This window comes from Muscardinus avellanarius, assembly GCF_963383645.1.
Source record: "Muscardinus avellanarius genome assembly, chromosome: 2".
In the NCBI taxonomy this organism is placed as follows: Eukaryota; Metazoa; Chordata; class Mammalia; order Rodentia; family Gliridae; genus Muscardinus; species Muscardinus avellanarius.
This window is the reverse complement of record NC_137787.1, coordinates 153,577,555-153,590,381: the sequence shown is the minus strand read 5'-3', so window position 1 is coordinate 153,590,381 and position 12,827 is coordinate 153,577,555. Positions and strand designations below refer to the sequence as shown.

Genomic DNA, 12,827 nt, shown 5'->3' with positions numbered 1-12,827 from the left:
CTTTACTGGGTTGTATCACAGAGTCTCTGACCCAGAGAGTCAATAGAGGCTGCTTTAGACTGTGGGGGGTGCCAGGTTGCACGTTCTCCTATGGTGTGATATCTCAGCCACCGCCCCTCCCCCACTGGGTCAAGTCCCAGGGAGTACAGTACTGGGATTTCTCCTCTGTGGCCCGCAATTTGACTCACTGTTCTTGAGTACGCAGATGTAGCTGTACTGGATTCGGTGAATTCTCTGCTGCTGCCGCCGGTGGCAATATGGCGCTACTGCTACGCCCTTGGCCGTGAGGCTGGCGTATTTCTTCTTGGTTTTGATTTCCACTCTGAATCCCTGCAGCGTGTGATGAGCTCAGCCACTCGGAGCTTTAGATTTTACCTGCAGCGAGAAATCCCGCCTGGCTGTTCCGCAGCGGCTCACCTCGGCTTGCTGTAGCTGTCCGGTGAAGTCGCCGCTGCCTCCGGCAGTATGGCGCTCCTGCCGCGGCCTCGGGCGTGAGGCCGGTGTATCTCCTCTGTGGCTCTGAGCTCTGTTCTCAGTCCACTTTCTCTCTGGAGCCTGGTGATTTTTTTGTTTCTCTGGTGATGGTGTTTTCTGGCTATGAAAGGTGCTGATTTTGTGATAATGGAGATTACTTGTTAGCGGGGCTCTTAAGCCCCACTTTTCTCGGTTGCCATCTTCTATCCTATAATTTTGTAATCTTTTCATCTGATGATGAAGACCTGGGTTGGCTCCATAATTTGTCAGTTGATAATTGTGCTCCTATACACATGGATATAGATATATCACTATATCATTATGACTCCAATTAACTTGGAAAGATTTCCAGGAGATGTATCGCTGGGTCATCTGGTTATTCTATTCCCAAACTTCTGGGGAACTTCCACACTGATTTCTACTAATTTGCAGCCCCACCAACATGTAGAAACGTTCCTATTACTCATCCTCATCAACATTTATTGTTGTTTGTCCTCTTGAATATTTCCAATATAATTGGGGTTATATGGAACCTTAGTATAGTTTTGATTTACATCTCTCTGATTGCTAATGATGTTGAAAAATTTTTGTGTATTTATTGGAACATTGTTTCTTCTATGAAGTATCTATTTAGTTTAATTGCTCATTTTTTTCATTTTTTGTGGTATTGGAGATGAGGCTGTCATTGACACTGCCATCTTTCTGTCTCAGCCTCCCAGGTATTGGGATTACAAGCATGCACCATTATGACCAGCTATCAGTTGCCCATTTCTTAAGGAACATTTTTTAGTGGTGTCTTTTAAGTACTTTGTATATTATAGATATTAGTCTCTTATCAGAAGAACAGATGACAAGGATATTTTTCTATTCTTTAATCTCTCTCTTAGACTTTTAATGGTTCCCTTTGATAGGCACAAACTTTTTAGTTTAATACTATCACATTTATCAATTGTTGTTTTATTTTCCTGATTTTTGATGGTCCTTTGAGGAAGTTTCAACCTGTGCCTATATGTTGTAATGTTGAATCTATGCCTATTCTAATCTAGTGATTTTCACTCTGGTCTAAATTCTAGGTCTTTCATTCATCTTGAAATGAATATTTTTCAGAGTGAGAGAAATAGATTTAATTTCATTTTTCTACAAATAGGTGACCAATTTTACCAACACCAATTGTTTTGAAGGCTGTCTTTTTCTCAATATATGATTGGTGCTATTTTCACAAATCAATTGGCTATAAGTGTGTGGATTTGTTTTTATCTTTTTTTCTGTTTCATTGTCTCATGTGTTTGCTTACTTTTTTTATTATGTGTTTTCTTACTTTTCTGTATTAGAAATCTGTTTATCTTCTATCTTTTACAGTTTTTTTGGAATATAAATTTCAAAATAGTTTCTCATGATAATCTGAAGTTCCTGCTGGTGGTGAAATGTCCTAAATACCATACTGTTTTTATTACTATAGTTCTGTAGTACAATTTGAAGTCTGAAATTGTGATGCCTCTTACATGGTTATTATTTTTGAGAATTTATTTAGCTATTCTGAGCCTTTTGTTTCTCCATATAAATTATAGGACTGATTTTTCTAGGTCTGTGAAGAATGACATTGGTGTTTTGATAGGGATTGCTTTGACTGTATAGCACTGTTGGTAGAGTGCAATTTTGATATTTATTTGCCAATCCAAGAGCAAGAAAGATATTTTCATATTCTAAGATCTTCTTCCACTTCTTTCCTAATGTTTTATAATTTTTATTGTAGAGGTTTTTAACCTCCGTCATTAGATTTATTCCTATATATTTTATTGGTTTTTTTTTTACATCATTGTGAATGAAATTGTTTTCTGTATATTTTTTCCAGTGGATTCATGATTGGCATATACAAAAGCTACTGAGTTTTTAATATTGATTTTTTAATCCTGGTACTTTGCTGAATTTGTTAGTCAGCTATAGAAGTCTTTTGGTAGAATGTTTTGGATCTTCTAAACATAGAATCATGCCATCTTCAAACAAATAATTTCAGTTCTATTTGCAGTGTTTGTAGTAGGGATTGTTGTATTGTTTTCTTGTCAAAAGCTTTTTCAGCATTTATTGAGATGGTCATTTAATATATTTTCTTAGTTTTATTTGCTTATTTATTTATTTATTTATTTATTTATTTATTTATTTATTTTTGTGGTACTGGGGTTCCTGGAAGCCCTTCTACTGCCGGGCTACACTCCCAGACCTATTTTATATTTTTTAATTTGGTAACAGGCTGGCTTCGAACCAGCACAATCCTCCTGTCTCTGCCTCCCAAGCGTGGGGATTACAAGTGTGCACCACCACGCCCAGCTACTTAATTTTATTTATGTAGTAAATGGCATGTATTGATTTATGTATGTTGAGCCATTCTTTTGTCCCTGCAATGTAAACAACTTGGTCTTGGAGTAAAATTTTCTTGATATGGTTTTGAGTGTATATCACTTTTATTTTAGAATTGTTGGTATATTTAGAATTTTTAATATGTTTATCAAAGATATTGATCTATAAATTTATTTCTTGAGAGATTTTTTTTCAGTTTTGGTATTAAGGTGAAACTAGCTTCATAGAAGGAGTTTTAAAAAAATTCTCTTTCGATTTACATAATAACTTTTGAAGTATTGGGTTTATTTCTTTAATAAAGATGTTGTAGAATTCAGCTGGGAATCCGTTTGTAGCCTGTATTTTTTTTGAAGGAAATATTTCTATTGTTCTTTCTATCTCTTTGTATGCTGTTGGTCAATTTATGTTTTCTATATCATATTGGTTCAATTTAGCAAGGTTGTATTTGTCTAGAAATCTGTTTATTTCTATATTTTCCAGTTTATTGGAATATAAATTTCAAAATATTTTTTCTAACATTTTATTGGTGCATTGTAGTCATAAAACTTAAAGGAGTACAAGATGGTGGAGGATACATGCCCACATCATCCATTAATCCCTTACCCAGGGTCTCTTAAGCCAGCGCTGCTGGCTTCGAACCTGCACGATCCTCCTGTCTCTGCCTCCCAGTCGCAGGTATTACAAGCATGCGCCACAACACCTGGCAAAATGGCTCACTTCTTACTAATAAAAGAAATGCTTAAACAATAAGATATAATAATAGTAAAAATTTATGCCCCAAATGTGGGTGTACTCACTTTTATAAAGCAAACTTTTAGGGATATAAGTTCTCAAATTAACTCAAATATAATATTTGAAGACTTCATCACACCACTCAAACCATTATCTTGATATTTTAGGCAAAAGATGAGTAAAGACTCTTCAGAACTAAAGAACAACTCCAGACTTATATCTTAGATGAACTTGAATGCAAAATTGCTAAACAAACTAGCAACACTCGTTCAAAACCACATCGAGAAAGTTGTACACCATGAATAGGTGGGGTTCTTCCTAGAGATGCAATGCTGGTTCAACATATAAAAATCAATTTATGTAATTTATCATATAAACAAAACCAAAGACAAAAATCACATGATCATTTCAATAGATGCTGAAAATGTATTTGATAAAATCCAACATCCAATTATGATTAAAACACTGCAAACAATTGGAATAGAGAAGCATACCTCACCATCATAAAGCCAATCTATAATAAGCCCACCGCCAACATCATAGTAAATGGGGGGAAAACTTTGAAAATTTCACCTAAAACCTGGAACAAGACAAGAATGTCAACATTACATTAAAGGTGGAGAAGATATTATTGTGCTTTCTAGAATGTCAATATTTTCTTAAAATCTTTGGTTTTAATAAAATAATAAAATGAGCATGATGTACATTCTCAAACATCAAATTTAATCACTAAGTAAAACATGAGAAGGATGGAGGATAGAGGGTATGGGATGGAAATTGGAGAAGGACTAAATGAATGATGTATGCATGTATGCCTCTACCATCTTGTATCCCATTAAGATGTATGACTATAATGCACCAATAAAAAATAATAAAATAATTATTTTAATATAATTGTTCAGGCTGTATTTTAAATTTAAAAGATATAATTTTTATTATTTATTTATTTACTTATTTATTTATTGTCCTGGGGATTGAGCCCAGAGGTCTCCTACCTCTGAACTATACTTGAGCACTATTTTGCTTTTTCTTGGAAACAGAGAGTCTCACAAGTTGCTGAAGATTTTTTTTTTTTTTGAACCTGCAATCCTCCTATGTCAGCCTCCTAAGTACTGGGATTACATGCATGCACCACCACACACAACTAAAATATATAATTTTTTTTAATAAAAAATATATCAAATACATTCTAATGTTTTCTGGATATCCCCATTTTCAATAGAGGTTATGAACTAGCTACCTTTAGTAAAGAGTAGTTATCAGTATAACTGATAGAGATTTTTAAAATGGAACCATTCCTGGAACCTAAATGCATAGTTATTGCTTATATGCTTATTGCTTGAACATATAGCAGGTATGTTTTAAAACTTTTACAGGTGAATATATGTAGAGAATGATTGAATGTTGCAATTGTAAACAAACTCTCCTAGAGCTGCCTTAATCTCTCCAAAGGAGACCCTCAAAAAAGAGAACATTTCTTTAAATCTCCTTTTATTTCTATACTTTCCTACTGATCTTTCCACAGTTCTTTTATCAGACTTTCTCTAAAAGTGCAAAAATACCCCAGAAATCCTCACAATAATCTGAAAGGCATATGAGTCATTCTTGTTAAAGCAGATGCTTTTCAGAGGAAATCAGGGTCAACATTGAGTCTTATCATTTCAAAAAGAAAAATGTAGGTCATGGCAGTTGTTATCTAAGACATTCACAGACCACCACAATTCTGTTTTTTCCCCCAGAAATGTAGTTGTCTAACTCATATACAATTTATTTTTCATTGGCTTTTTAGTTTTATCCTACTTAAAATTCTGAAAGCAGTTCTGAAAAAAATAAGTAGACGTAAGTAAATGGTCTCTTTGTATGAGTGGATAAACATTGCAGAAAAAATTAGAAGAAATTACATTAATATTCTAGAAGAATGAGACATTCTACTTTAATGTTGGTATAAGAATGGTAGAACATTATAGCTTTTTGCTCATTTGTTATTTCTGCTAAGCTTTTCCAGGTGCATGAGTATGTATAATCAAAATGTAGTATATTATATTTACTTCTAAACTGAGGTGTTGTCCTTCACAATAAATAACTCCATCCTCAAATCTATTTCCAAAACTTAGTGTTAGGTTGGCGCAGTAAAAAGGTGAGAGAGACCGGGGTATGCGGAAAGAATTTTAATGTGGTCTTCTCTCGGGTATAGGGGCTGGACCACCCCTGGAGACCTGTGAGCTCCTCCCACCACTGGAGGGGAAATGCCTCTGTTTATTTATTGTGGGTGGGGCTATGTGTAGAAAAGCCGCCCCTCTCGAGAGATCACCTGCTTTGCAATATTGCCTGTGATATCGCCTAGCAGAGTCTCCTCCTCCGCAGGGGCAGAACCCAACCTGTCATCCTGGCTTTTTGGTGATAATGGATGGAGATTCGAATCTTAAACTACTTCCTGCTGTCAAGGGTTGTTGTAAGGGTGCCCCTTGGCCGGGAGAGAACGGGTCCTGCAGAAGTGGGCAGGTAGGAGTATGGCTGCCGCGTGAGTCAGAGGTTACCCTGGAGAGCTCAGGGATTTGTGCATGAGGAGACTTTAACAGATGAGAAGTTATGACAGTATGGCATCTGAAGAGGGAGAGCAACGTAGTATGTGAACAAGTGGATCTACTAAAATAAAATATCAAAGAGAATTATGCCAAGAAAAATGAAGGTTAGTAAGCCCCAACACTGTGCAAGAGAATTTGTCATGGGACTTGTAATGGAGTCCTTTTTATCCAGGTAAGATGATGCCATTTGGGGTCCCCCAGCAGTTTGGCTGAGGTAGGTGTGGTGAGGATCATTGTGAAGGGGCCAGTCCACTATGGTTGGAGATGTTTTGGTTGAAGTGACTTGAGGAGGACTTGATCCCCTGGCTTAAGGGCTTTGACTGCAGGGTGTGGAGATGCTTTTTCAGTCCCAGGTTGGGGAAGATACTGGTAAGCATGTTCCCTAAGAGAAAGAGTGCCTTAGAAAAGACAAGTAAGGAAGATAGGAAGACAAAGGAGGGGGATCCGAAGGGAGAGAGTGATTAAGCAAGAAAGCGCGACCATATAGCAATTCAAAGGAGCTCATAAAGGTGGGGTTTTGAGGGTTGGCCCTCACATGGGCCAGAGCTAGTGGCAGAAGTTCAGATCATGATACTCACAGCTCTAGAGAGAGTTTTGTTAGGTGGATTTTAAGGATCCCATTCATTTTTTCTACCTTTCCTGATAACTTCAGTTGATATGGGATGTGGAGATTCCATGAAATGCCAAGAGCTTGTGCCACCTGTTGAGTAACCTTAGAAATAAAAGCTGGTCCATTATCAGACTGTAAAAAATTAGGGAGTCCAAAATGAAGGATGATGTTTGAACATAGAACATCTACCGCCATGCTGGCTGTCTTGTCCTTTGAGGGAAAACCCTCTACCCAACTTGTTAGGGTATCGGCCATGGAGAAGATATTCAAGTTTTTTGTGAGGCGACATATGGGTGAAGTTGATTTGCCAGTCCTGTCCTGTCAAGTGTCCTCTCATTTAGTGGATAGGAAAGGAGGGTCGAAGGCCTCCTTGGGGAAACACAGCAGTGCAAGTAGAACAGGAGGCACTGACTTTACTAATCAGTTGCTGCAAGAGAGAAGAATAAAACAAGGGTCTTAGGAAATGCTTTAGCTCAATAGGTCGCACATGAAGGGAATTGTGTGTTAGTCTAATAACCTTTTTGGCCTGAGCCTCAGGCAGAGCAATCTTATCTTGTATCATGAGCCAACCATCCCCTGTGCTGAACACCCCAAGTTTGATCAGGTGTTTTCATTCAGCCAGGCTATAATTAGGCACCATTGAGGGGAGGGTTAAAAATATTACAGAGACCGGTGAGCTTGGTTGAGCTTGTTGTCAGCTGTCTTCCTGTATAATCAGGTTTACTGTTTCCTTTGGCCAATAAGGAAGATTCTCTCTGCTGGCCCTGACAGTGGATGATGGACAGCTCAGATGGTAAAGAAAGAGAATCTAGGAGTTTTTTAATCAAGGTGGCATTAACAATGGGTGAACCTTTGGTGGAGAGAAATCCTCTCTCTCTCCAAATTGAGGCATGGAAAAGTGCTATTAAAAAGGAATATTTAGAATTGGTATATATGTTCACCTGCTTGTTTGTTACCAGGTGTAGAGCTCGAGTTAGGGCAATCAGTTCAGCCTTTTGAGAGGTAGTATCATCCGGTAACCTGGCAACCTCAATGGCTTGAGTTAGGGTGCCCACATATAGGCTGCCCTTTTCTTACCTCTGGAATCAGAAACAGAGCTGCCATCAACAAAATAAGTAACATGTGGATTAAGAAGGGGGGTGTCTTGGAGGTTTAGCTAAAGCTTCAATTATATCAACACATGAGTGAACATCATTAGGTAAACACAAATCAGGGCCTGAACCCTGGATCACTGGTAAAAGAGTGGCCGGATTGCCAGGATTGGAGCCTACCAAGGGGTTAGACCGGTGCCGGGGCCAGCAAGGCTAGGACCAGGGCCTTCTGGGGCCTCCAAGGCCAGGATCAGAGCCTGCTGAGTGGTGAGGCCAGTGCTTGGGCCAGCGAAGCTGGGATCAGAGTCAGCCATGAGGCAAGGCCAGGGCAGGGGCCTTCAAGACCAGGATTGGAGCTTGTTGAGGGGTTAGGCTGGTGCCTGGGCCAGCAAGGCCAGGACCAAGGCCTGCCATGAGGCATGGTCTGAGGCCGGGATTGAAACCTGCCAAGGAGTGAGGCCAGTGCCAGGACCAGCAAAGCCGGGATTGGAGCCTGCTATAAGGCAAGGCCGGGGATGGGGCCTCCGAGGCTGGGATCGAGCCTGCCAAGGGGTTAGGCCAGTGCCAGGGCCAGCAAGGCTGGGACTGGAGCCTGCCATGAGGCATGGCCAGTGCTGGGGCCTCTGAGTCCGGGATCAGAGCCTGCTGAGGGGTGAGGCCAGTGCCAAGACCAGCCTGGCCAGGATTGGGGCCCGCTGTGAGGCAATGCTAGAGCTGGGACCTCTGAAGCTGGGATTGGAGCCTGCTGAGGGGTGAGGCCAGAGACTGGGCCAGTATAACGGGATTGAAGCCTGCCATGAGGCAAGACCAATGTTGGGGGCCTCAGAGGCCAGGAACGAAGTCAGCTGAGGGGTGATGCTGATCCCAAGGCCAGCGAGTCAGGGATTGAAGTCTGCTATGAGGTAAGACCAGTGCTGGGGCCTCTGAAGAAAGGATCAGAGCCTCCCGAGGGGTGAGGCCAGAGCCGGGGTCAGCGGGGCAGGGATCAGGGCCTGCCATGAGGCAAGGGCATTGCTGGAGCCAGCAAGGCCAGGATCAGAACCTGCCAGGGGGCAAGGCTGGCACCGGGGCCTTCAGGAGTGGGAATGGAACTTGCAATTCAGCATACACAGAGAAACACCACAGAAAATAAAAAATCAGATGCTTTCCCTAATATGCAAAAACTAGGAAGAAATGGGTAATGGGAGGAGAGCTAGTTGAAGAAAGGGCCCCATGGAAGAGAAATTAAGGTGACCAATCAGAGGGGATGGGATGAGGAAAGACAGAATCTCTTTAAAATGCATGATGTACGTAAACAAATGTATCAAAGTTAATCACCAAATCAAGCATGGGATTGAGGGAGGGGGAGGGAATGGGACAGAGATGGGATAAGGGCTAATTGGATGATATGTGTATACCCTCACAAGTCTTGTATTCCAGTGTGATGTTTTACTATGATTCACCAATAAAAATAGATTACAAAAAAAAATGTTAAGAAGCTGGGTGTGGTGGCACATGCTTTTAATCTCAGTGCTTGGGAGGCTTAAACAGGAGGATTACACAGGTTCAAAGCCAGCCTCGGCTGCTTAGTGAGGCTCTCAGCAATTTAGTGAGACCCTGTTTTGAAATAAAGTATAAAATAGGTCTAAGAGCCTCTTTAAAATGCAGGAGGTATAATCACCAAACAAGCATGGGATTGAGGGAGGGGGAGGGAATGGGATGGGGACTGGATGAGGGCTGATTGGATGATGTGTGCTTGTATATCCTCTCAAGTTTTGTACTCCAATGTGATTGATATATGACTACAATGCACCAATTAAAAATAAAATAAAGTAAAATAAAATAATAGGTCTAGGAATATATCCTGGAGCTAGAAAAGCCCAGTACCACCAGAAAAATATATGTTAAGAATTCCATTGTGTGTATTTCCCATAATTTTGTATTCCAGCAAAGCTAAAATGGAAGGGAGGAGAGTAAGAAGTCTGAGGTTGATTAATGGAGGAGCTACATTCAAATATGTATAAAAGAATAAATGCAGCATGGTTGACCTGGACACTTATTGTTGGGATAGAGGGGGAAGGGGAAGTGGGGTAGAGGGTGGGCACCAAGCATCGTCTGAATGTATGCCATTTTAATATCAGCCACACAAAAAAATAAAATATTTTAAGATTAAAAAAAAAAAGAGTGGCTGGGTTAAGCGTTGAGTAATGAGATAGTTTAATATCTGGATTTTCCATGAACAACAAACAAAGTTCCTGAATGCAAGAAGGTGACAGAAGAGGGAGTGCTGGAGGAAAGAGCAAATCCTGGCATCTATGTGGGGAAAAAACCTGCAGGGGCATCCGGAGACAAATTTTCAGAGCCTCTTTTTTGAGCTTGGCTGCTGCCGCCAGAGCCCTGAGGTAGGGTGGCCACCCACGAATGGTAGGGTCAAGATGTTCAGATAAATAGACCACTGGTGCCTGGGTTGTTCCCAGGGTTTGAGTGAGCACTCCTGTGGCTAACCCTTGCCTCTCATCAGTATACAACAAGAAGGTCTTAGTGGGATTGGGAAGTGTGAAGGGGTGAGATTTAAGAAGGGCTTCCTGGGGAGCCAGGAAGGCAAATAACCAAGGGCAAAGTGAGAGGGCCAACCAGGGTTTCCTTAATTGCCTCATGTAATGGCTTAGCTAAAATGGCAAAGTTGGGGATCAAATGTCAAAAATATCCTATATAACCCAAGAAAGATTGAATCTGGTCTGCTGAGGTGGTCAGCTGAAAGGCGTGTTAGGCCTTGATTCGGTTAATAGTTAGTCCTTGGGTGTTTGGGGTGAGATGTAGGCCTAAACACTGCACCTCAGGCAGTGACAACTGGGCTTCATGTGGGGCCACCCTGTAACCCCTGCTTTCAAGGAGATTAAGCAGCAGGACAGTGCGCCCTTTCGACACTTCTAGAGAAGGACTACAAAGTCAAAGGTCATGCACATATTGTAGCAGAGAACTAGGCTCCAAGGGGGCACTGGAGGTCCTGTGCTAGAGCCTATCCAAAGAGGTGTGGGCTATCTTGAAATTCCTGGGGGAGGACAGCCCAGGTTAGTTGTTGGGCAACCTGGGTATCTGGGTCCTCCCAAGTGAAAGCAAAAAGGGGTACAATTCCAGATGGAGAGAAATTATATAAAACACATTCTTTAAGTCAAGACTGAAAAGTGGGTGATACTGGGGGGAATCTGAGATAAGAGGGTATAGGGATTAGAGAGAACTGGGTGGATTGGCACCACTGCATCATTAATTAAACAGAGGTCCTGGACTAAATGATAAGTCCCATTAGGCTTTTTAACTGGGAGAATGGGGATATTATAAGGGGAATTAGTAGGAATAAACAGTCCCTGAGCCAGGAGATGAGAAATAATGGGTTTAAGCCCACATTGGTAAGGAGGGATATGGGAAACTGGGAGCATTCAGGGAAAATAGTGGAGTCACATAGGACAATCTGGACTGGGGTGTGGTGGGTTGCCACAACTTGGGTGCTTGTGTCCCATACTATAGAGTCAACCAAATTTACTGGAAGGGGAGGTTTGGCTTCCTGGTCATCAACTGTAGCTGCAGCCATTAAAAATATATTAGAGCCGGGCGTGGTGGTGCACACTTGTAATCCCCGTGCTAGGGAGGCAGAGACAGGAGGATCGCACAGGTTCGAAGCCAGCCACGCGCACTGGCTTAGGAGACCCAGTTTCCAAATAAAAATGTAAAAATAGGTCTGGGAGTGTAGCCCGGAGGTAAAAGGGCTTTCAGTAACCCCAGTACCACCACCCCCCAAAAAAGTATATTAGAGGAAACAGAAGCCATGGGGAAATTAAATGAAAGTTCAGCCCCAGTTTTGGTTAAAAAGTCTCTACCTAAAAGGGGGGTAGAACATAAAGGTATAATCAGGAATGGATGATTAACCATAAAGGTCTCTAAATGGCATAAGAGGGGGCCTGTAGCATGTGTGCAAGAGAGCATGCTATCAGTCCCCTGAACTGTGATTTAGGAAGGGAAACTAGGTCCTGAGAAGGAAGGGAGGACAGAGTAGGTAATATCTATATCAATCAAGAAGGAGATTGGCTTACCCTCTACCTGGAGAGTTACCCTGGGCTCAGCTTGAAGGCATCTCTCTTTTTTATTCCCTGATGCCTGTCATTATAATACCAGTGGGGATCCTCAGAAGGAACTGCAACAGTTCTGGTAGGGAGCTGTGGATTGGTTAGGTGAGACTGATCGGCCCGTTCCCTGACAGCCTTAAGAATATGATCTCGTTCATCTGGAGTTAAAGAGGAGGTTAAAATGACATGAAGATCCTGCCAAGTTAAATCATATGCTTGTACAATATGTTTGAATTCCTTAATAAAACCAGAAGGATTGGCAGAAAAAGAATTCAGTCTCTTTTAAAGTTGAGCAAGGTCAGGAAGGAAAAAAGGAACATGGACCTGGACCACGCCTTCTGTACGAGCCACACCTTCTGCACCAGTTACCTCACAAAGTGGGGCCAAGTGAGATGGGGGAGGGTCTCTGGAACAGGTAGGGTGACCTACAGGGGTAGGCCAGTGGGAAATAAGAGTTGGTCCCTTAAGGGAGACCATCAGGCAGTGACTGTGAGTTGCCATGGTGGCTGTAGCTGGCAGTAATCCCCAGTGAGCATGACTGGAGCAGTAGAGTCAGGAGGGGTGGAAAGGGAAAGCCGAGAACACATGAACAGAAAAGCCTATATGTACAGAACCTCTGACCATTTACCTGCCCATTTGCAAAAGTTGCTGAGATCAGTCAACATTTTAAGTTAGAATGTACCCATCTCAGGACACTGAGAACCATTACCCAAATCATAAGTAGGCCAGACTTTGATGGCTGGCTTCCCCCTATGACTGGTCAGCGGACAAGGACAAAACAGGAATTTGGTGTCCCAAGGTCCTGCCTAATGTCTGGAAACAATGTGGTTGTGTTACAGAAGGACGTCTCCTTTCCCTTTACACAACCATAGGGCAGCCT

At 41.6% G+C, this 12,827-nt stretch overlaps 1 pseudogene across 1 annotated transcript in view; it reads right to left on the bottom strand.

The window, feature by feature from the left end:
• The window catches only part of LOC308258850 (elongation factor 1-alpha 1-like), a 76,382-nt pseudogene extending 63,934 nt beyond the window's left edge, over positions 1-12,448 (bottom strand). Inside the window, exon 1 of the transcript in view lies at positions 12,292-12,448. The product of the transcript in view is annotated as an elongation factor 1-alpha 1-like (transcript). The remainder of the gene's footprint in view (positions 1-12,291) is intronic.
• Between the last annotated feature and the right edge of the window lie 379 nt (positions 12,449-12,827).